This window comes from Nipponia nippon, unplaced genomic scaffold, assembly GCF_047370975.1.
Source record: "Nipponia nippon isolate SJK-2023a ecotype South Korea unplaced genomic scaffold, ASM4737097v1 scaffold_3, whole genome shotgun sequence".
NCBI classification, from domain to species: Eukaryota; Metazoa; Chordata; class Aves; order Pelecaniformes; family Threskiornithidae; genus Nipponia; species Nipponia nippon.
In genome coordinates, this window is record NW_028262347.1 from 106,536,132 (window position 1) to 106,559,216 (window position 23,085).

Here is a 23,085-nt window from a genome sequence, read left to right on the forward strand (position 1 = left end):
TGGAGGGATAAGCAAAACACAGTGTTAGCCAACAAGTAAGACTCTTGAGGTATTAAAAATATAAATAAAGATGACTGATGTACCCTCTGAGGTGGCCTTAATTCCTGGCCTATTTTGCTGTATGAAGCATAGGTAGAACTGACTGAGTGTAGTAGATGTGATAGAAAGTATTTGTTAATGCTTTGATCTATTGTGAGTGTTTGTGTGCACACACACGTGTGTATATGTATGTAATTCATTTTTGCTCTTTCATTGTTCCTGGTTCTCTCTGGGATCAGAGTTGAAAACACCAAAACGAAGCAAACAAAAATCTGTGCACCAGCTGGACAGAAAAGATCAGGATCCTTGTAAGAAACCCCCAATGTTTTTGTACCTCATGTGTTTCATCTGCAAATGATCCCATGCTCTAAGCTTCCTAAGAACCTCTTATGGAAGGAATAATGTGAATGTCAATTCTTTCTTTTTTTTTTTTTCTTTTTTTTTCTCTTGTTTTTGGTTTGGTGGTGGTTGTTGTTGTTTGTTTCCCCTGGCCCAGGTCAGTGGTCTCAGGGGGCTCTCGTATTCCAGAGAAGCAACTAAACATCTGAGTATTTGTCTGAACTCTCTAAAGCCGCTTGGTTTATTCTGTTGCTACTTCTCCACAAAATGCTTCAGATGACTAGCTGACTGTGCACTACTGACTACGTATGCTTCACTAGTCTCATTCACAGCATACCTCCAGTGAGGAAAAGCACTGATCAGAATAAGCCAGGTTTAATAAAATCCTGCTTTGTAGTGGGTTTATTCTGATTCTTGACCAAACTGGGAAATGTGGTTTCAAGCATAGTCATCATTATCAGCCTTCCTTCTATTATCCACTCTCCACCACCCGGCCACTGGGCAGGATATATATGTTTAATTAATTCTGCTTTTACCTTCGACCTGTTAATAGTGGGAGTAATGTCAGATTTATATGTTATATGAATAACAAGGATTTCTCAGGAGACCCTATCCTGGTGAAAGAGGCTAAGTGTAATTTTCAGCTGTGAGTAATTGTATATAATACAATCCTAAATGGTTTTTCTCCTGTAATTTCATTAGAGTTTAGAAATTTAATTAGATTTTGAATCACTCTGAAATAAAGTAGCAAAACACCCAGAGACTAAGAGCAGTGGTTATTTTGTCCTCTGAGGCCAGAATTCTTGGTCTCAAATTGGCATGTGTTCATTAGGAGGAAGTTTGCAGAAGTTCTTGATATATTATTGTCTTTCAGAATGGACTCTGAATAGGTCTTTGGAGAGCATTAGAAGAGCACACAATTATTATACAGACTCTTTTTGAGGTTTAAGATCATCTGCCTTGCATATACTTAATAAAAATCTGCCTCTAAAGTTGTTTAAGAAACTGTGGAGATAGGAAAGATGCTCCTCCAGTGCCTCAGTGCTCTTCCTGGTTTATTAGCAACTCCAGTACCTGTGCATGATGATACAGAGAGGAGTTGTTTGCTTTACTTTAATGATTAGGTAGGTTTATGGTTATTTTTATTGCTACACATATGAACTGTCATGGTGGCTGTAATTAGAAGCACACTAAAATGCTGTTTCTTCTCTTCCATCCAAGGTTCACAAGAAATCTGCCCTTCTGGCAAACTTTGATTCTCTGTGGAATTTGTCCCATGTGCAAAAAAATAGAATCAAACTGCACTAAACAGGACAAAGCAAAGACCAGTGCAGCAGCTTACGATTGTGTGGGGTGCCAGGATAATTGTAGTGAGTTCAGAAAGCGGATCCTCTTAAAAGATTCTGAGAGACAAGATATGCAAGTGCTTCTTCCCTTTTTGTTTTAACTGGTGTAAAACAGATTGTATTTGTGAAGATGGCCTGATTTATACTGCTTGACTAAAAAAGGGACTTGAGCACTTAGGAGCACATTCTCCAAAGCCTTTACCCACACAGCAGTGCCAGTTTTCTCATTGGGGTTAGTTGTTTGAACCAGGACTAGCCGCGTGATTTTGTGAGAGTAGGTCCTTAAAGCAAAAGCATATAACAAATCGAGGTATTAGATAGAGAGGAGAAAATTCAGATTACTTTCAGCATGGCAACAATATAAGGAACCACAACAGAGCCATAGACAGCATGAATTAAAGAATCTCACAGAAACGAGCAAGGGGAGAGAAAGCAAATGTGAAATGAAGAATTTCAGCAGGACAAATCAAACAAACAAACAAATGCTCTTTAAATAATGGCAATCCAACCTATTTGAAATGAAAGAGGAAACTCCAATGCAATGGGATGCATGTCAGTCCCAAAGTAAGAAGTCAAAAAAGAAACCTCCAGGCTGAGCAGGATGTTCTGTTACTGACTGACCTATGTGTAACCATTGCTAGTATCCTCTATTTTGGCCACTGCAGGCAGACATGGGGTGAAATGGTGCATTGGTCTGATTCAAGGGGCTGTTTTCTTTTGTTTCATTAACAGCTCTTGATGAGAACTCATTATCACACAAATCCAGTTCTCAGGCTCAAAATCTGCTTTCAGAGTGTGGCAAAGTAAGTCTTGGAGTCCAATTGAAAAAGATTCTTAGAAAAAGATTGAAAGTTTTTCTGCTGTTGGCTTGATGGATATTGATTGAGATTAGGCAACCTCAGGGCAGTCTGGTGTGCATGGAAATGTTGCCTTCTATTAACATGTCATGTCACGTCACATCACAGAATAAATTGAAGAAAACATGTTCAGGCTGGTTACTGCCAAAAATCAAGGTTCTTTTGCTATGGGCATCCAGAACAAATGGAAACTATGTTTGAAAACTCACAGCTGCTCTTCCTTTGCTATTTTCTCTGTCTCCTCCTCTGTCAGGATTCTGAGCTGCTGGGACAACTGGGAGGGATTCTACATCTCAGCAAACATCAGAATCACAGATGTGTTAACAAAGGGAAACATGCCTGCACCAGTTATTTAGTGCCTTCCTCCCTCAACATTAAGGAATACAATGGGAATCCATTCAACATTTCAGTCTTGCTTCTTCTTTTTTCCCCCATCTGTTTCCTTTTCAAAGTGAAGAAATATGTTATGTTACAGAGATGCTGCTACATTTTAAAAACATATTACCTTGATTTTACTTGAGGGACACTATGGCTTAGTGCTATTGCCAACTCAGAGAGGTGCAAGGAGACAAACTAAAAAGCCTTGGGACATGTGTACTCAAGTCTTTTTCACGCAACATCAAGAAAGAAAATGCTGAAGCAGTCCCTGCCTCATCTGAGTAGTTTATTCATTTGCAGATGTCCTGCCCCAGATCTTGCTCTGTTCTTAGGTTTATAAAATTGTGTAGTGTCCCTCACTGAAGTTATAATTTTTACTGAGCTTAATTTCTTCCATAATAGGTGTATTTGGATTATTTATTCAGGCAGTCTGCATCTATGTGTCATTATTCCTTGCTTCCCAATGAAGAAGATTTCTTGTGTTTCTAAACTAGACTGATTCTGTATTATGCTACTATAGGGAAAAATGGTATTACAACAGAAGGCAATTTCTTCCATGGTGAAGGAAAGCACCTGCGCATTACTTTGAGAAGTTGTATATCTTTTGGGTTAACACATAGCAATGAGCATATTAGGTGCTGGGGTGAAACACAAGTAGGTAGATATAAATTTGGATTGAAAAATATAGATTTTTGTAGGAAACCATGTGGCTAATCTTTCTGCTTGAAAGGTGCATATCTGGTATTTGCATGAAAACAGTCAAATTCATTCTAGGCTGAGTTTCAGAGTCCTGCCACTGTGCAGTAGGCATGGTCTGAGATCCTGGGGAACCTACTGATAGTGTTTCCTGATGACGCAGTTTATAGGTCAGACTCAAGTGCAGACAATGGAAGTGTTCATCGTTCCTCTTCTCCAGTGTGCTTTTCCATACTGACACCCTTCAGCTGGAGAGCTTTGGCACCTACACACAATGTAGCAGAGCTTTCAGTGAGGTGGTCTTATGGTCAGACTGGTATGTTTTTTCGCTCTTCGTGTGTGTGTGTGTGTTTGGCTGGGGGAGATCTGTTTAGAGCTAGCCACATTACAAGCCATAGAAAATCTTTCTTTCTTGTCTGGACCTTGCGCTTTATGGCCATTGCAACAAGTGTCTCTCTAGCATTTTCTTTGTGTCTCTTACTGTCATTTCCTACAGGCTGGGATTCCAGGTAGCATACAGAGGCAATGGCAGCATTTTTTCCCATCTTCCTCTGCTTTAGACCAGAGGATTTAAATTCCTTTCTGGTTTCAGCTAAAAATTTTCTAGGAGAGCTATCAATCTCCAGCTAGTGCATTTAAGCCTGTAGATATGTTCTTAAGATTACCTTTGCTGACCCTTAAGCATAGCCCACAGCCTCATATGTATTTGTAGACCACAGCTCAGAGGAATGGTTTGACAGAAACTTGTAATCTGACTTGTCTTGTCTTAGACAACCATAGCCTGATCTGTAGCCTTCTGTATAAAACGTTTATAAAAGTTGGAGACAAATTGTCCAGTACAAAATAGTTTATTTAGGTTAAAAAGATTAATAATAAAAATTCTTCCAGGCTTCTCAAAATCACCAGTTGGCCTGTCAATTAGCTGAGAGAGTCTAGAAGTAGGAGGATGTGTTCATGCTTGAGATGACTGGGAAGTGTTTCAGTTAGCTAAGGAAATAGGAAAGAGGTCAGGATCCTGCCTGAGACATCGTAGTCTGTGAGTCACTGGGAAGGATAAGTGTGGGACCACATGGAGTGAATGTTTAACTAGTCAAAGGAACTGAGAAGACCAAGAATTAGGTCTATGTTCCTCCAAAAGCAAGGTTGCAAATAATAGTCAACAGAGACAGAGGCTCTGTTTTGTTTTGTAGCTTGATCTTGTTTTATTATCAGTAGAAGCAGGTCAATTTTAGTAGCAACTTGAGACCATCTGATCTGACTTGCTTTTTTGCCTGAAAGGGATTATTTTTCCACTCTGATATCTTTCAGAGGGTTAGCAGGTGGGAAATTTCTTTTCAAATTACAAAAACTTCACCAACTGGAAAAGATCTTGACCCTCTCCCGAATTCATTTGAAAATGTTCAGTAAGTTCGGATGCCTTTGGGAGGACTGAGGAACACACACACACAGACAGTGTGATCATATGAGCTTTGTTACTGTAGGGAAACATGCCATAGGGAACCTATGGCTCCCTATTTCTTGCCCGCGTTGCCTCTTGGAAATATCCTGCAATATTTTTGGCTTGGTTGTCTAAAAAATGTGCGTACTCCCATGTGGATAACCCATTGTTTTTTCGACTGTGTGTCCTTCTTTATTGCATGGATGGATTTCTTGTGTTGAGTAGAAAATATCTATTACATTATGGAAAATTCAATAGACTAACTCTGCTGATGATGTCTGAACAGATGCTGTTACAAAGTCAGAGAACCAAATCTGGATTTATTTTTTTTTAATTTTTTTATTTAAAACCAAAATACACACCTAGGAAACACTACCAAAATAGCGTTAGAAGAACCGTATTGCACTAAGACGAGCTTTTTGGAAAAGTTATTTTGTGCTACTATGTGAAATTTCAGATAAAAGATATGTTAATTCAACCTGTTGCATATTTCCATGATAGTATGGACTTCAGTAACGTGGTCCCATGGCATGCAGTCCTCCCTGTCCTGTCTCCACCTGACTTCATGAACAGATCCTCACCTCATCTGAAATAGATGATGAATGAGGCAGAGTGAAGAAGGCAGTTGTTCAATATATCTCTTTATTTCCATCATTCAGTGGGACTAACGGGCCTTATTTATTATCTGTCTCCTGTGCCAAACACAGAACAAACTTGTATCAATCCCAGCAAAGCTGCTCATATGTGTCAGCAGGTGCCTTTCACCACTTGGTTCAACTCCATCAGAAAGCTAGGTTTGGCTGGGAAGGAGGTGTCTGCTTGTTTTCCTTGGCTCGCTTTGGCTAACAGCTCCTCTCTGTACAGGTCAGCTCCACGCTGGAGTTAAGAGTCTGCTCAGGGAGAGAAGAGACCCACTTTGCAGAGTATGTGGATTTCGGCGCATTCAGCATCCTGTGGGAAAACCTCTCTACATTGCATTTGTCTCATTGCTTACATCTATCTGAGTGAGCTACTGGAGGAGGAGATTCCTCCACATACTATATATTCTCTGAAGCACTGTAAGTCACAGTGGAGATACTGTAGCGTTTGGAAAGGTGCTAGAGGATCTGGGAGGCTGTGGGAGGAAGCAACAATCCCACAAAGCTGATTAAAGATGTCCTTGGGGAGAGTTTGGTTCTCTGAGCAACGAGTTTAGGACTGGGTGACCCTAAATGAAGGCTCCAGTACTCACTGGATGATATTGTCTACTCCTCTGATTATCAAGTGTCTCAGTCACTGGAGGGCTATGTGTAGATAAAGTTCCTTTACTGAGACAGCACTGCTGGAATTTTTCCTATGTAGGTTTTCATACGGCATGAACAAAACATCCCAGGCAGCCCGGCTTTGTCGTTGTTGCACATTCTGATACACTCAGCTGTGTCTTAAAATACCTTTGAAGTGTATGATGATAACTTAGGAAGTTCCTAAGCAGTCTCTGAAAATGGCTGGGTGTTTACTCTTTGAAGGTGGCATGTGTGGTCGTGGAACAAAATGCAGCGCCCAGGAAAATTCAGAGCAAGAGAAAGAAAGGGTAAAGTATGTCCAATTCCCATCCAATATTCTTGCTGCTGTCTATCTGTACTCTGTATAAGCATGTTGGGCTTTAACAAAGCGAAGCCACTGTGAGTAATTTATATCAGTAAAATGGGGTAAACGCTTCCAAGGGCATTGTGGTTATTGGGGGGGGGGGGAAATAACAAACAAAAAAACAAACAGCAGAGACACTGAAAATCTGGAGCTAGAGTTATACTTTAGAGGAAGTTAAACCGTCAGAAATTTTGAAGTAACTGCAAAGGCACAAGGTTTTACTTAGCCCTCTTCAGACAGTATCTGATTCTAATGCAAAGATTTGGTTTTGGCAGATGATTTGTTGTTGGATTTGTTTTTTGCAGATGATGTTTAAAGTTCTGCAATTCACAGAGGTTCAGGACTGGGAGGCATATCCCAGCCACTCTCGGGTTGTGTCCTGCTCACCTTAAATTCTTCCTGCTGCTGCTGCTGTCACAGTACAGAGCAGCATCATATTCTGCTCTGCAAGAGGTGCTCTGTACTTCTGAAAATCAGCCTGTTTATTATACTGCTAACTCAGGAGGTGGAGCACAATCTTTAGCCAGTGTTTGTAAGAATATGAACATAAATAGCTGTGTTACTGGTAAACCTAAGGGTGCCCAGGAAAGAAATGATGTAAGTCAAATATATGAAAGTAATAGCACCATAGCCAAATCGGAGTGTTTCTATTCTTGTTTTTCTAAAACAATTATGTTTTTATATATTAGTACTTACCTAATTTAAAGCAGGACATGAAATGAGCAAGACAGGACACCTGGTGTAGTCACAGTTCCTGTTTTTTATGTTTGCCTTTTCTTGATGTGTTTGCCTTGTAACTGTACAGCTTCTTAAGGAATTGAGATATTAACAGTTTTTAGAGGTATTAAGTATCCTTTTTTTAAGGGTGAACAGTAAAAGAATGGCAAAAATAAATTGCCCACCTGTAATAACACTTATTTTAAATGGATCAATTAGCCTTTGAAGGGAAGAATCAAGGGAGATGGATGAGAGGAGAAGGTGGCAGAGTTGACGGATTTGCTCGTGCTTTCAGTTGCTTTAGTGGAGGTGATCTGGTGCTTTGCTCTTGTCTGCATGTGTGTGTTGTCCTGTTTTAATTATGCTGGTGTCAGGAAAGTGAAATAGGTCCTTCAAGTCCTGCATAGGACAGGATGCAGTTTTGGAGGTGGTGGGAGAACTGGGAAACTTTAATTTAACCATTTTTGCTAATACAGACACGGAGACCATTTCTCTCCATGCAACAGCTGCAGTCTAGGAAGGTGTTTGAATGAACAGCCTCATTGTTTCACAGAGGAAGGGCAGGACACCAGCATTTCCTCTCTGGCTTCTCCCCACGTTGGTCCAGGAGAATCTATACTTGCTAGCCTCTGCAGGTAGCAAAAAGGTCACTTGCTGTGCTGGGTGTTGAATGTGGGGGAAGCAACACTTCACTTTGTAGCCATTTAAGTGGTTTATTACTATTTCAAGAATAATGGTGTCAAAGGCATGTCATCTGGCTCTGAAGATAGAGGATTTCGGGAGAGAATGTATCTTTCAATGAGATATTGCTGATTCCTCTCATACAAATTGTTCTGGCTGCAGTTCCCTTTAGTACCTAGGTAACTCTCAGAGAGCACAATTGTCCTTATGTCCCTCTAGTTTAGCAGGAAGAAAACTGTCTGTTGTTTGTCTGCCTACCTCATCTCAAATCCTGAACTTCATTAAGGTGAAAATAAGTGCAAGTGGTCATGGCTGACATGACCACTTGAGAGATTAAAACCAGTGATGTAGGAAATTCTGGGCCATATCTAAATATAAAAGTGACAAATGTATTCAGTAATACGTATTTTCAGGAAATAATAAGAGTATCATAACACAGTGCTCATAGCTAGTACCTGCTGCTACGGGTACAGAGCACTGTAAGTACATGATGTTCTTCCAAATTCACTTTGCAACTTTAGTGGCTAGGCAATGTATGGAAGGCTCAGGGTCCATTGCAGCTTTCCTCCTGGGCAGGAGAAGTGGGTTTCTTTATGGCCAAAGGTCTGCAGGTTGTTTCCTCCAAATGACCTACTGAGGAACGTGGGTGTTGGAATGGATGAAACTTTTTTTCTCTCTTCTGTTACTAGGTGTAAAATAGAGTTTTTAACAGAATAAATTTTTCAAGAAAATGTGTCATAAATATGTAAAGGTTAAGCTTCTATCAGGAATGAACTCCTGAAAAACACCAGTTATTCCTTTTTGAGAACGTAGATGCAGTCCCCCCTAAGAGTTGTAATTCGGGTAGTTCATGTCCCTGTTATCCTCTCTTGGCTGGGTGTTGTGGTTTAACCTGGCAGGCAGCTAAACACCACACAGCCGTTCGCTCACTCCCCCCAGTGGGATGGAGGAGAGAATCAGAAAAAAAAAAAAAAAAGAAAAAACAAAGGTAAAACTCATGGGTTAAGATAAAGACAATTTAATAGGACAGAAAAGAAAGGGAAAATATTAATAATGATAAAAGAATATATAAAGCAAGTGATGCACAATGTAATTGCTCAACACTTGCTGACCTATGCCCAGCCAGTTCCCAAGCAGCAGACCCCCAGCCAGCTTTTCCCCTAGTTTATATACTGAGCATGATGTCACATGGTATGGAATATCCCTTTGGTCAGTTGGGGTCAGCTGTCCCAGCCGTGTCCCCTCCCAACTTCTTGTGCATCCCCAGCCTGCTCGCTGGTGGGGAGGTGTCAGAAGCAGGAAAAGGCCTTGACTCGCTGTAAGCACTACTCAGCAGTAATGAAAACATCAGTGTGTTATCAACATTATTCTCATCCTAAATCCAAAACACAGCACTATACCAGCTACTAGAAAGAAAATTAACTCTGTCCCAGCTGAAACCAGGACACTGGGTCACCCACTGAATTGCATTCTAATGATGTGCTGTAACCAGAGGACAGAATGATCCATTGCACTGGCACAGCAAGAATTTGATGCATCCAGGGATTTTTTTTTTTTTTTGACTAGACAATTGAACCATCAAAAGAGGGGACGTGAAGTGTCAGATATGTAACTTCCACAAGAAAGCCTCGTAAGTTTCTGGGTAGAAATGTTCAGCTTGGATTTTTTTCTGTTTGTTGGTTGGTTTGTTTGTTTTAATGATAAGGGAGTCATTTGATGTCAGACTACTAGTCAAGGGCAGTGATGACTAGTGAGTAGTGGACAAATGGGCTCCTACAGCATGTTTATGTTATTCCTCGAATGTATGAAATGTCACGTTTTACTCTTGAAATCCTGTTGGAAGCAAATTTTCAATGCACATAAAGCAGAGCCGCTTGAACTAACTATCTAGTTCTGCCTCAAAGTAATTGCCACTTACTTTGTTTATAATATGAGCAATGCTGTGACATGCCCTCAAGTACTGTGTTCAGTTTTGGGCCCCTCGCTACAAGAAAGACATCGAGGTGCTGGAGCATGTCCAAAGAAGGGTAACGAAGTTGGTGAAGGGTCTAGAGAACAAGTCTTATGAGGAGCAGCTGAGGGAGCTGGGGTTGTTTAGTCTGGAGAAGAGGAGGCTGAGGGGAGACCTTATTGCTCTCTACAACTACCTGAAAGGAGGTTGTAGCGAGGTGGGTGTCGGCCTCTTCTCCCTAGTAACAAGTGATAGGACGAGAGGAAACGGCCTCAAGCCGCACCAGGGGAAGTTTAGGTTGGATATTAGAAAAAACTTCTTCACCAAAAGGGTAGTCATGCATTGGAACAGGCTGCCCAGGCAAGTGGTTGAGTCTCCATCCCTGGAGGTATTTATAAGAAGGGTAGACGTGGTGCTCGAGGACATGGTTTAGTGGTGAACTTGGCAATGATAGGTTAGCAGTTGGACTCAATGATCTTAAGGGTCTTTTCCAACCTTAACGATTCTATGATTCTATGATTTTATGACATTTGACTTAACTGCATCCCGTATTGGTGCTAACTAATATTTGTCCTTACACTAGGCATAAGTAAGCTGGGACTTCTCTTGTGATAAAAAGGTATTGCAACTTTAATGGAATATAATAGCCATAAACAAGCCAATTGCCCTGCTTTGAGATTAGAATTATGTGATTTTTCTCCTTTTACATTTAACAAACACTGAAAAGCACTAGAAGTTAACACCAAGTTAAAATAAAACAACCATTCATCATTCATTTCCACACAGATTTCCCCAAATACATTATCTGCCTGTGAAGACAGTCTTTTTGCTCTTGTGCATGATGCTGTGGAAAGCTGAAAGCTTTCAGCCCCTGACAGAGGCTTCTCAAAAATCTCAGTCTCTGCATGGTGCGGCTGTGCCTGCCTTGCTCTGGCATGCCAAGCAGAGTGAGTGGAGAGATGTTTATGGACAAATGAGGAAGAAGGGGACCAAAATCCAAATTTGGATGCCTGAAATGAGAGACTTAAATATGTTTCTAGTTACATCCCTGCTTTCTTTAAGCACTTATATGTAGATTTACATATGTAAACATCTGTTTTAGCTCCTTCAACAGGAATTTAAGCACCTACATTAGGGTTTAAGATACTTAAATTAGGTTAGAGAATCTAACCAATGTTGTCTTTCTGATAGATCAGGCCTGAGGTCTTTCCTATGAAGGCAGTGTTAAAGATGGGCAATCAGCAGAAACAGCATCTCAGTGCATAGTTACTTTGCTAGTAAAATCATCACTATGCATGATCAATGACAGTCAAGCCATTCAACTTTGACTACATTACTAACATCCACCTGCATCACAACACAAATTAATCTTATGGAAGGGATCTGAAACAAGACTGCCTTTCCCACTAAATCCTTGAAGTGCCACAGATTCAGGTAGATGCCATTCCCTTGCATTATCCATGTCTATCAAGCTTGCAGTCTCCCACTCCCCCGCTTCCCCTCATATGGAGCACTTTTTGTGAATTAGATTTATTTGAAGACGTCCTTAAAAGCCTGATGTGGTGGAGAACAAATGCAAGGTGGCCATTGATCACAGCTTATGTGAAGTTAATGTGTTCTCTGGTCTTCATTGCTCTGCAGAAATCAAGCCCTTGGCCATAATATGTTTCTTGATTTCCGTCCCCCTTGTTTGTCACTATCCTTGTTTGTCAATCAAAAGTGTATCAGATGGACCAGTTCAGGGGCAATACAGGATTGCTTAAAGGTGTTGATGTCTGGGGAGGAAGGAGCAGAACCAGCATGTGAAGTATTCAAAGGCTGACTTTGAACTATGTGAATTTGTACTATGCAAGCTGCACCAGAAAAGGGAATGTGAGGTTACTGCAGTCACTCAAGCCTGGGCAGATATTTGTCATTCCAAAACTATTCTGTTGAGGACTTTGGTTAAGGGGGAGCATCAGGGAGGGGAAAATAGAAAGTGGAATGTAGGTTCTCGGGATTGCAGTCTGTTAAGAGGCAGAAGTGCCATCATCACAAACTCACCTATTTCTCCCCCAGGGAAAAAGTGGAAACAGTACAGACAACATTACCTCAGGTCTCTTGGTGTGAATTTTGCAGGGTTTGTAAAAATCTGGTCCAGTGTACATCCATGCAACTAAATTCAGATTAAGTGTTCAAGGGCAATCTGAAGTACACTTTTGCCTCACTTGGGCTCTTGTTCTCTCTGTGGGCTTGCTGTAACCTGAGCCTGCCTATGGACACCAAGCCTGTTCATGGGCTCAGCAAAGCAAGAGTTTGCAGGGTGAGGAGTGAGAAAGAGATCACATCTACATATGCACGTGTTGGCCAGAGAAAATCAAAATCATCCCCCTTTGGTGATGAGTATCCTTAAATGCCACCATCCACTCCTGGGATGCCAGGGAAAGAGGTCTTCACAGAGGTGCCACTCCTCCAGCCTCTGGGGCTGTTTCTGTCTATAACATACAGCACTGGGTTCTGCCTGGCAGCCTTTCTGTAAAGCATTTCAGCTTGTTTTGTTACACAGTGCTAAACAAACAGGAGGCATCCGTCACCTCTTCAGTGCCTGCGTGGAAGTCCCTGCGCCCTGTGGCTGCCAGCACTGACTGGGGGTGTACAACTGGTTTGACTCTGCAGGGTGTGCAATATTCTTCATCGTCCAACAGCCTCACTCTGCCTCCCACCATGAAATGCTGCAGCAGAGGCATTTGCGAGGGTCTTCACTGGCATAGATTGAGTAGACTGGTGCTTAGATGTCACATTTGAAAATGAATTTTGTATCTCCAGTGATTTCTTTTTACTTTTACAACATTTTCCCATGTTTTTCTTCTCCTTGGCTATCTAGGGAAGTCCATGCTGTGATAACACCTGCCTGGAAATGCAGGCTGGGCTGGAGCTGATGTCTTGCTGAGTTGCTTGGATCCATTCTCATCTCTTGGGATCTTGAGTATTAATTGTCCATTTTTTCCTTTTCTGAGCTTTTTTCTTTTCCTGCCAAACCCTTTGGCTGTACTGTCTCCTAACAGTGAATGCAGCAGAGGGTTTTGTTCAAAATTTATTTACCTTATGCCCAAAGATGGAGAAAATTAATAAAATCTGAGTCAGCACCTCCTACAGTGGTGGGAAATTTCCGACTTGATAATGGGAGGGTTTTCAGTGATCTCCATGTTCAAACGGTCTAACACTGAGATTAAGGGAGGCAAGGGTTCATTTCCTATCATGTTTCTTTGGCATTCAGTTATCTAACTCACCAAGGAAAATTCTCATCTGAGTTACATGTGTACAGTTTAGCGTGTCACTGGTTTAGTATCTTATTTTTTTTTCTGTATGACTAAAGGATTTTTAAATTTCCCAGGTCACCAGCAAGACCCCAATCCAGCAATATTTAGGCAATGTTAGTAAAATTACAAGGTGTCTTTCATCTGTGAGGACCCTCCCCCCAACGAAGTCCTTTATGATCAACATTAAGAGGTCATTCTTTCATCCTCTCAACCTTTATTAGGGTGAAATGCAAGCACTGTTACCAGCACTCAGCACGGATAAGCAATGGCTTAGTTGGGGCTGCAATATTTACCTGAGGCTGCAAGGATGTCAGACTTAGGGAGGCCCAATCTGATCATTATTCACTCCTGAGGCAAATGTCTAAGGAAGAGGTTGATATAGTCCTGTATCACTGGACTTCTGTGTGGAGCTGCGAGCAAGGTTTTGTGGGGGTTGGGATGTAGGGAGGCCATGGAGGAGGGAAAGACAGTATCAGTGGTGAGAAGAGTTAAAAAGCTGTAGGAGAATGCTGATGTTCACAGAGCAAGAGGCAGGGACACCTTCTCTGGCTATAGCAAAAGTGGCATGGCATGGTATGGTAAAGAAAAAAGGAAATGCAAACCTGAGGGTCACATTAAAACTCTAGACTATGAAGTGCCATGGCCAGGGGCGGGCATAGAGGGATCAATGACATACAAGTAGATATATTTTGTAAAGCAGCTTTTGGGGATCTTTGGCTAAGGAAATTTTAGGTAAAGTTTCAAATGTCAAGTCAGACAAGGGGACAAAGTCATAACATTGCAGGAGGCAAGGCTAGAGTTGAAGGTGAAAGTAGAGAGCACAGGGATGTTAGTCCGAGCAAAGACCCAGTAAAAGGGTTTGGCTCATTCTACAGAGCTACAAAACTCACGGAGCATTTTCCAAAGAAGGCCTGTAGTAGTCAGGTACCTCTTGCAGTTGCATCCCCTGGCCTGGGCATCCATATCCTCTTGGCTCTTCAGAGTATCCTCTGTCTGCTCAGTGAACTCTTGCTATCCCACTTGGTGTGATAAAAGAAACTGCTAAAACTGGAGGCTGCTGAGTGCTGTGCTGCCTCAATTCAAATCTCTAATGAGCTCCTCCTTGTAGCTCTAGGTTTAATTAGTTTTCATTGCAATATTAATGATCCAAACAAACCATTTTAACTTTCCTGTTGCACAGCTGGAATCTTCTTATTTAGCATTCTGCTCTATGAGGGAATCGCACCAACTTCCTTTCCCCTCCCCCATTTGTCCCATTAATATGCATTAAAATCACAGTCTCATTGGCATAGAGTTTCAGACCTGCTATAAAACTCTAATAATTTCTAAAAATGGCAAGGTTGAACTAATGACAGAGCCTCATCCAAATAATGCAAAGATAGATTTCTCCCAGAGTTTGATGGCAGGGATGATTAATATTTCATTTATTTATTTACTATCTATCAGCATTTACAAAGATTTGCTCCTTCCTCTGAGCACACATACAATCTCTCTTGAACTCCATGGTATTACAGCAGAAATGTCTAATCTGTTAGTCTTCAACAAAAATGTCTTCTTTCTCCCTTTTTTTGCTCAGGAGAAGGGCATGCCCTGCCCTTCCCAGCATAGAGCTGAAGACTGTACATCTCAAAGTCTTCTCCTGCCACAATGGCATAGGTGCATCTCACATTTCCCTCTGAAATCCCTCTTAGGGAAGACTTAGAGGAGAGGGTTTTTTTTGTCACCTTCTGGTGTGTTTCAGCTCCTGGGCTCATTGTGATATGTGGAGACTGAAATAAATTGAGTTGTAGATAATCTGGGGATCTTCGTGTTGAAGGATGTTAGAGAAGACTAGACTCTCCCATGTTGAAGGACTGACACAGAGTCTTGCCAGCACCTTCTCCTTCCTGAGCTGTAGAAATCGTGGGAACATTGGTAGCAAGGAAGCTCCAGGGTCTCTTGCCCAATCTCATTCTCAGAGCTGGTCTATTGCTAATTCTAGATCTGATCAGTTTTGGCTTTGTCTTGTTTAGAAATTAACGTTTTCTAGGAGCCTGAGGAGCTGTGCTCTGCAGATAGGCTGTCAGCAGCTGGATAAAAGGGTTTGCCGGCCATGCTGCACAAGCAGAGGTCAAGATACAACTCTGAAAGTGCCAAAGAGATTTAGTGCCACTTGCAAAGTCATTTTCATTGGGACTTACTCTTCTAAGTGCTCACATTGTTTTTTGAAAATAGGACTTTGGAGTGTGAGCATGAAGATAAAGGGGTGAGGTCTGATTGCTTGCTTTGGCATTGCCTGCAGGGTCTAAGTTCAAGAGAGCAATGAGTGACTTGATTGCAGAGGACCAGCCCCATGACCCAGGCAGTGGAGAGCTGGAAGTGCCTTACCTGGAGCCCCTGCTCTGGGAGCCTGATGTAGGCAGGCTTTCTTCATGCACAACCCCCAACTCACCCCTTCTCAAAGAGGCGTGTCCTCACAGGGCGTTTTCCTTATGCAGTCATAGATCCAGATGTGAGCTGAACACACACTGCTATACCTAAATCAAGCATTTATGGTACCGCAGACTTACTTGAAAACCAAAGCAATTCAGTAAGTGCAGGAAAGAAGTTGCATCATCAAGGTCTCCCCTGGCTGCTGGTGGTGTTGGGAGAATCGTTCAGGAGATAGATTGGGTGCCGAAGTTCAAGACTTCACTCGGTGGTCCCAAGGCTCTCTCCAGCATGTAGGATTGTAAAAATAAAACTCCCTGCTTCCATCTATCTGTGTTTAAATATCATCATTTTTTTCTGTCTACCTAGCTGACTGAATAGAGACCTTTAGCAGGTGGGTATCTTGACTGACGGGATTCATGACCCACTTTTTTAACTTTTGTGATCTTGCAGGGGAAAGACTTCAATGTGTGGAGTTTTTTGCTGGAACATTTCTCTACAGCAGACGTTTCTTGAAGGTTTATATCAGTGATCTGGTTTTGGTAATGCTCTCGTGCTGGTTTCCTTCCTGTTTACGAGAGTTTGTCATTCATTTGTTGCGCTGGAGTGTAACTGTGAATGGTAACCTACAAAAGCACATTGTCAACAAGTTGAAACGTGTTTGTCCAAAGTGCTCCTGCTGGGAAGTTGTAGGTAACTAACTTGTTTGCTCCCAAGTGAGAAAAAGCAAGAGCATATGTTATCCCTTCAGAAATTGTGAGAGTAGAAGGGGGAGAGGAGACAAGGAAAGGGAGGTTGCTATCTCCTTGCTCATCTGCAAAAAGTGGAGATAAACCTTACATGAACTGAAAGCAGTATCAGAATCATATTCTGACAGTGTGACAGGGTTATGCAGCTTGTACCCACAGGTATGTGTGGCGTGATGGAGGACCCTTTCCCTGGTGTGGAAGCACAGCTCATTGCCGGACTGTGCCCCACTTGAGAAGGGCACCATCAAGAAAGGAACATACTGGCAACAGAAAAATAACTAACCCAAAGTTTCATGTAGCCAAAGTTGCAGCAAGGCAGCTGACAGCACCACAGCATGAAAATGAGCAGTTTAGACACATTTCTTACTCCAGATGCAACTGTTGTTTAAGATTAAAATCAGTAAGCTCTTTATCACTTTCAGCTAGCCACAGCTTACCACACAAATATCTCTCTTACTTGGTTTCCTTTCCCTATCAGTAGATATCTCTCTCTACATCTGGGAACATACGGGTGCCTCCCAAAAGGTCTAATTAAATGGTTCACTAAAAACATGTGCAATGGATATGTCTGGAATTTAAGCCAACACATTTTACATCATATTTGCTGCAGTGATGAGCCCATGGTTAGTTAGCATTGTTCAGCTGATATGTGGTGGTGGTGATAAACTTGTAACCTAGTTTGCCACAGAAGCACATCTGACTGCAGGTTTAGTGTGTTACACAAAGGTTTGTCATGAACAATTGAACCAAGTCAAACAATATGGCAAGTTTTAAGCAGTATAACTTAGGGCTTACGCTGCAGGAACTCAGACCTCAGTCTATGGGTTACCACATATCACTACTTACTTACCCAGGGGCTTATTGTCCTCTCTGGTCTGCCAACATAATTATGTGTGGTTTATCCCTAACCCAGTTCCATCAGAAAGATGCAGTTTAGTTTAAGTTCTCACTGGGAGGACTTTCAGTCTATGCTGTTTCTGCAGAGTCAGGCTTGGGGAATCCAAAGAGGCCAGTAAGATCTGGAGTGGGAAGATAGGGCAATAAGGTTAAGCCAGAAAACTGCTGGGCACTGGCCTCCTGACTGGCTTAACAGCAATCAGCACAGCATGTGTAATTGCAGCTTCAGTGACCTGCTTTGCTCTTTCTTCAGTCAGTCCCCTAGCCAAAATAGTGCTGTCAAGCTAAAATCAAAGTAACTATACCAAGGGACAGATCTGTTTTAACAAAATTGTTTTTTAAATTGATTTAAATTGGTGTTCAAACTGTGTGCGTGGCTTCCTTCAGTGACAGAAGTATGATTTTACCTCTTCCTATTCCTGATAGCTCTGCAGAGCTGAAGCACCTGAGAGGGGACGGGCTTGTGTCTCTCCATAGCTGGGCATTTCCACTAAAACCGAGCCAACTTTATATAACAAAATTGTAATTGTCAGTGATGTTTCAATTAAGAGCCTTGGGTGACTTTCTGCTCCCAGACTAAATCACGTGGCACTTAGAGAATCATCATTTTATCTTATACCAGAGCACATCTTTCATTACTGGTGGGGCTGACAGCATCTCTTAAAAACACAAGATTTCAGGAGAGCAGATGCTTCGTATTATTTCTATTTGCTTGGCACTTTGAACCTTTGCAACACCAGCCAGCTTCAGGTTTTTATTCTGCAGCTGTGAATGTGAACTTACATGTTTTTTGGAGGACTGAGGTCTGACTGCTTTATGCAGAAACCATTTAACTTCACTGTCCTCTCTTTAAATGAAAGAATCATTTCTTGTGGTAAAAGAAACATAAAAATTTATATGTTTTGGGGATAAGTTGGTGTGTCTGCATTAAGCACTGAATCTTTTGACTCTCAATAGAAGCATTAGGGCGAGCAACCTTGCCTTAGGTGCAGATGCAGTGAAAAAGAAAAACCCAGACACCTACTGGTGATTTCAGCAAGGGCATTTCCAAAGACATATGGTACTGCAGGAGCTAGGTGCATTTACAGTTGTTTATGAATAATTAATAATTATTTTAAAGGTGTAGGGTTGACTGGGCAGGCTTCCTCTTCTGGAATTGAAATCTCTTCTCAAAATCTTTAGCCATTTGGCTTGTGATTGAAAGCTGTGTGGCGTTTCCATGTTGGAACTCATTGCAGGGAAAGACTTGAAGCTGTCAATTGTTCCAAGAGCTAATGGAGGCATTAAAAATGTAGCAGCTTTCTGGGGAGAAAACAGGGTGGGTGGGGAACATGTGTTACTACCATATGCTGTAACTGGACTGTAAGTGGTCTCTACATATTCATGAATGATGGCTGACCTCTACTCTGCTAGGGCACACGTGTGCATGTCCATCATGACAACACACTCTGAACTTACTTGATCGGAGGCCCTTGGGAACATAACTCCTGTATCTCTCTCCAAACATAGCTCTGCTGGTCTGCTATATAAGGCAGTGGGGAGAGCTGCTGGATCTAGGAGCCATTTGGAAACTGTGCTGCAGTGATATCCACTGAGTACTCTGCCTGGTTGGTGACCTTCTTTGCTAAGAGGCAAATGTCTGCAGCTTGTAAAAGAAAAAGATGCCTCTGAATGCCTTTCCACTTTTAAAAGCTCCTCAGTGCCAGCTCAGCAGAGCAAGTGAACCTGCAAGTGGCAGCGCTTACTGTACTTGTACTGTATGAATATATGTAGCTATACATCTGGACAGGGAGGCATGTCCTGAGCAGGGGGCTAGGAATAATTCCGGGAGCTGCCTCTGACTTAGAGCTGGAGCTTTGACCTGAGCCAAACCACTAACTAGGAACCATTTCAAAGTCAGTTCCTGTGAAAATAAGGCCAGTAAGCCCTCTCTGCCTCAGTGTCCTCCTTTGTAACCCCTTTGTAAAATAAGACTATGTAACAGCTCACAGGGGATTAGGGAAGACTCATTCATTTGTATTTAAAGTACATCAGGATCCTTGGAGAAAAGTCCCTTATTAGAGCAATAATGAATACAATCAATAATAACAATTCTGTTATCACTGTGAAATTGCAGGGATTTGGTCAACATCACTTGACTACAGTTTTGTTTGTTCTGTAGATTACAACAAAGAACAAATCATCCTCTCTAAGTGTTTTTGAACATGGAGGATGAAAATGATATATTGCTGTCTTTTAAAAGAAAATTAAAACTTTAACTCTAAGGTGTGTGTAATAAAATGGCACTTTAATTCTCTAGTGTGCCATGCAGGCTTCTTCTGTTAATTTATTCTTTTCTTTTCTTTTTGTGCTTCATGTAATATTCTGAAGATATTAATGCGGCAATATATTTGACCACAAAAACCTGCCTTCTAATGTTGTTAAGACTGTGAATTAACTCCACAAATGGAAGGCATTTCTGACTTCAAGGCAAACAGATAATGCTTGGGATAAAATGATTAGCAACATGACAGATATGTAAGAACTTCTAGGGGAAGGTTTTCCCAGGTGTCTTGCCACCACGTATGGGCTTAGGTCTCACGAGCCCATGGGATTCTAGCTGTCAGAAGCATGTCTCTGAGGTGCAGTGTGTGGTGCAGACACGTGTGACCACCACCACCTCAGCTGCTGCAGGTGTCCCCCTGGGACGCAGCTGCTCAGTGCAGCTGATTCCCCCTGAACAGCACTGCCACTGCCATGCTTGGATACCTTCCTGTGCCAGAGTAAGGGTGCTAGGTGCCACGTTGAGGTCCCTTGCAACACACACCCCAGTGCACCACACACTGGCAAAATTCACTTCGTAAGGTGGCACTTCAGCCCTTAAATGACTTGGATGTCACCTGTCTTAGCTGGCTAACCCAAAACCCCACAGCAGCCAACAGAAAGGCATTCGGTGGGATTAAATTCTGTTCAGTGCAATCTAGACCAAATACTCATAACTGCAAACACTTTCAGGACTAAGATGTGGACCTAGAAACGCCCAATCAATTTCATCTTGTACATGCCAGCTAAGATATCAAAGGCTGGTAGAATGCTGCCCCTTGTAGTTAATTGTAGCATCAAGCCCTGAAATCACCAGTGCCAGCCTCTGTTGTAGGTGCTTGCAAATAACTTTCCTGATCTGACTCATTCCTTTATCCCTGTGCTTAGGCATTTGCAGGACTCATTCCACATCACTGGTACAGTTTCCACTGAATGCAAATTAATGGGCACAAGTTCAGTGCTCCCTGTCTGTGGGGCTTTGGCAATGAATGGCAAATTCATTGGAAAAAGAAACAGGTTTTTGTTAGTGCTAGTTGCCAGGATTAATATCAGGCATGGGGAATGGGTTTAGTTAAGGAGGTCATGGACAAGCTAAACTGGGTGGTATATTCCACACATGGCATCAGGAGTTACTGAGGCCTTGACTCTGCTGTGGATGCAGTACACACTCATGGGGTAGCCTCGAGAGGCTGTGTTGCCAGAGAGCTAAAAGGAGCAGGGTTTTCCAAGATGCTTTGCTAAAGTGTATTGCTGTGTTAGCTTTGATGTCTGTCTCTCTGTGCTGGTAGGCTACACACATGCCTCCAAAATGCCTGCGTCATGCTCAGCAGTCAGAAAGGCAAACAGAAGACTGGGAAAGGGATGAAGAATAGTATTGTGTCCCTATGTAAATCCATTCTGAATACCATCTGTGGTAATCGCTGTGACCTCAAAAACATCATAAGAGCAGCTTGGAGAAGGTACAGAGAGTAGAAGTGTGGAGAAGTGCAGAGTATCTTCTGCCATGAGAAGAGAATAAATAAGTAGGATTCTTCAGCCTAGAAGACAGACAACTGATAGGGATTTTTTTTTTTTACCATTTCCACAATCTAGGAACTACAGGCCACACAATGAATACCAGCAGAAAGATAATCCTGGCCACAGTCAGAGACAGGGTATTTTTTTCTGATGTTCTTGCAAGACACTGAATAATAGGGTTTGTGTGGGGGAGAGTGTTTGGGTTTACGCTGATCACCTGGCACAAAGACAAATTGAATGAGTACACAAAGGATCTCCCTCCGTCTTTTTCTCTGGCTAACCTGCTGAGACACATCCTGACAGATGCCAGACTGCTATGAGGAAGGCTGGGCTGAACCATGGCACCTGCATCCACCTGGATTTGGTGGCCTGTCCTACTGTGTGGACAGTGCAGCCCCTACAGAGGGCTGCAAAAAAATCTGACTCTTTGATAGAGGCTGCACAAATAGTTTCCATCCTGGCATTTTTACTAGGCAGTAGATGTCTAGCTCTAGGTGGGCAGGGATTCTTGTCTTTAGTAGTATTAATCAAAGATCTTCTAACCAGCAGCATTTCTCAGAAGCCTAACTGCTAATGGCCGCTTCTCATGGCTACTGATTTTCCACATTCTTTTCAGGCCTTGCTGGTCAGACCATTGACTCCAGCACTGTTGTGTGAGTGTTTATCCTATACCTGAGGTCCCTGACTCTTGGCACAAGCAAGAGAGAGGTCATTTGATGTTGTCTTTGCTAGTGGCTGGGCAGAGGCAGGTTGCATTGCCCTTTGTTGGACTTCTGGAGAAGAATAAGGTATGGTTAAGGCAAATTTTTCATTTGATGAATGAAGAGTTGAACTGTAACTACTCATCCCCCTCACTACTTCCAGGCAGAGAGCTGCTGAATTGGAGTCAAGCCACTGCCACCCTCTCCTCCGCCCTCCAGTCCTTGTGCTCAGCACACTGAGAGCTGAGGACATGCACTTTTTCCAGGGCTGTCAAATGAACAGTGAAAGGAAACAGACTTAAAGGCTCCTTTAACTGGAAAACATCACCTGTCTTTTTAGGCAAAGGCTGTGTTTGCTCGTCACTCCTGTCAGCAGCATGGGCTCTTCCCGAAAGGCCCTTTAGGCACCTGATTATGTAGGAGGGGGAGCTATGTTGTCATGCTGCAACCCCAGCAGTGCCAGCGGGCCGTGGGGCGAGGGGAGGCGGGCTAGGTGTCAGTCCTGGGGGATATCGCTGCCAGCACTGCTCAGAATCCCTCACTGGCGCAGGGCGCGCTGCCACAGCCCAGCCGTTTCACACTGTCCTAGCCTCAGGGGAAGGAGGGCATTGGCACGGGCAGATTTTCTCTGTGAGGATGACTGGGTACATATCTCTTTAGTTCATCTTTCTGGGTGAAGCACTGTCTCCTAACTGATTTTGAAGTGAAATGTAACACCCTTCACTTACGTGAACTCGTTGCTGGCGAGAGATGGCACCCTGTCTTGCTCAAATTTGCCAGTGGTTTCAGTGTCTACCCTCCCTGTTCTTAGCCTAGGTCTAAAATCCCATTGCATTGCAGTGGTCAAGAATGACACTTGGATCTGAAAGCAAAAGCTTATGCCAAAGGCAGCCCAGGGGTACGGTGCTTGCCCGGCACTGAGAGCACAGCAGGGCTGCTCACAGGGCTTCTTGGGCAGACTGACAGCTTAGTGAGGTTTGCTTAGGAAGGCTGAAATGAAGGGACTTAGAGGAGAATGCTTAATTCCTTTAGGCGCCTTTGATCTGATCTTATAAAATCTTAATCTGCTCATATTTCCCACTGGAAAATTCACAAGGAGTCAACAGAAATAGGATCAGACCCTCAAAGTTTAGAAGAAAAACA